We start from the raw sequence: 2,500 nt of genomic DNA on the forward strand, positions 1-2,500 counted from the left end.
CCCTCCAAATTAATGGAGGGGTCGGATAGAAATTTATAGAAATGTTACTTTTGTGAAACCCCTAGCCGACGAGAGAACTCTCACCGGTTTCGAAGTTCCATTTTCACATTCCGACCTGGGATGTTATGACTCCTCGGCCCACACTGCGAACGCGTCCCACACCCCTCCAAGTTTATCAGGAATTTCACCTGAGCTTGCAATAGAGATCGAGCGCGGTGGCGGTCACAGTGGTGGTCGACCAGGCGGAGCTTGAACGGCCTCGGCAAACACTTCTCCCCACCCTCCCAAATGAATGAGAGAATGGCTTGACAATACCGAGGCCATCGCCCCCCGCCAAAAATGGTTACTAGCTCTTGGGACTCGCTGCGACGTTACGCGTATCGGCACAAGACCAACCCTCTTTTTCCAGTCGCCCGCGCACCAAAAAAAATTTTGGCAGCGGGACTCACAATCCTTGACAGCCAGCTCACCATATAATACTCGGCGACCCTCCGCGGGACCTCCTCAGAGGGTCGCGTCGCCGGGAAACTAACCCCCACTCCTCACTGATCCAAGGTAACACGCCAGAAGTATCCAGGTAACCCCAGTAGTATCCAGGTATCCCCCTGCGAACGTCGGTACTGGGCTCAAAGAAGGCAGCGAGCAGTCGGGACCCGTAGGCACCGAGCAACCGTCACCCCCTCACGACTTTTCCCGAGACGCTTCAGAGGAACCCTTCCCCACATAGTACTCTCTGTGGGATTCGGCAGGCCCCCGTCCTACTGCACTAAGGAAGTTCCGAGACACACTTTTTTTTGTGGAAGACCACCCACCCTCCCTGTCCTGCCTGCTATCCCCGCCGCGACTCCTGGTCCCGGCCCTCCTCCCCGACTTCCTCCTTGTCCCGCTGCGAGTCCCGGACCTCCTCCCCACTACCTACTCCCGCCGCGAGTCCCAGTCCCGGCCTTCCTCCTCCTCCTCCTCTTCCCTAGTCCCGGCGCGAGTCCCGGACCTCCTCCCCCACTTCCTAGTCCCGTCGCGAGTCCCGGACCTCCTCCCCCTCTTCCTAGTCCCGGCGCGAGTCCCGGACCTCCTCCTTCTCTTCCTTGTCCGCCGCGAGTCCCAGTCCCGTCGCGAGTCCCGGACTTCCTCCTTCTCTTCCTTGTCCCGCCGCGACTCCCTAGTCCCGTGGCGAGTCCCGGACTTCCTCCTCCTCTTCCTTGTCCCGCCGCGACTCCCTAGTCCCGTGCGCGAGTCCCGGACTTCCTCCTCCTCTTCCTTGTCCCGCCGCGACTCCCTAGTCCCGGCGCGAGTCCCAGTCCCGCGCGAGTCCCGGACTTCCTCCTCCTCTTCCTTGTCCCGCCGCGACTCCCTAGTCCCGGCGCGAGTCCCAGTCCCGTCGCGAGTCCCGGACTTCCTCCTCCTCTTCCTTGTCCCGCCGCGACTCCCTAGTCCCGGCGCGAGTCCCAGTCCCGTCGCGAGTCCCGGACTTCCTCCTCCTCTTCCTTGTCCCGCCGCGACTCCCTAGTCCCGGCGCGAGTCCCAGTCCCGTCGCGAGTCCCGGACTTCCTCCTCCTCTTCCTTGTCCCGCCGCGACTCCCTAGTCCCGGCGCGAGTCCCAGTCCCGTCGCGAGTCCCGGACTTCCTCCTCCTCTTCCTTGTCCCGCCGCGAGTCCCGACCTCTTGTCCCGCTCCCTTGCCCAAGTCCCGACTCCTGGCTGTCTCGACTCCTCGTTGGCCGCCCAGTCTTCCGCATAGGTGGAAATAAATAAATAAATCATTTTTTAAAAATCAATTTTAAAATTAACTCCCTGTCTCGACTCCTTGCTGGCCGCCCAGTCTTGCGCCTAGACAGAAATATAAATAAAAATAAAAATAAATTGGTGAATTAAAAATATTAAAGTAATTTAATTAACTGGAATAAGGTAGAAAAATAAAAGGCAGAAGAATACTAAATTGATTTTTTCAAGTGCCACGTGTTACCTTGCTGATGTGGCTGCCACGTGGTAGTCCATGTCATGTCAAAAATCCACTAAATCGTTTACATGTCACTTTGGAGATAAATTTGTGTGTGTGCAATCAATTGGTTGTACAAATATGTTAATGACTTGCTAACTAATGCATCGTACAGGTAATCATTGCCCACTAACTAATCCATCACCACTGAAACTTAATGTCTTCAATTCTTCATCCTTCACACTCCACATCCAATTTATTTTTGTTTGTGTGAATTCTTAAATCTATCTTCTCTTTACATACTCCAAGCCCAACTTTCTAAACCCTTTATATAATCTATGTGAATCCTAGAATCTAGGTTTATATACCCCATGCAAACCCTAAAACCCTAAACCCTAAACCCTAACCCCTAACCCCCCCTCAACTCATACTTTGTTCTTTTAATCATACAACCTAGACTCTGAAATTTTAATCTCATAACATATAAACTAGCATTGTAATTTCAAAACCCAACATTTTGTATTGTGACAATACTTGTTTGCAAATATGCATCCTTCATTTACTT

The sequence above is a fragment of the Physcomitrium patens genome, chromosome 6 (genome assembly GCF_059467195.1).
Source record: "Physcomitrium patens ecotype Gransden chromosome 6, ASM5946719v1, whole genome shotgun sequence".
In the NCBI taxonomy this organism is placed as follows: Eukaryota; Viridiplantae; Streptophyta; class Bryopsida; order Funariales; family Funariaceae; genus Physcomitrium; species Physcomitrium patens.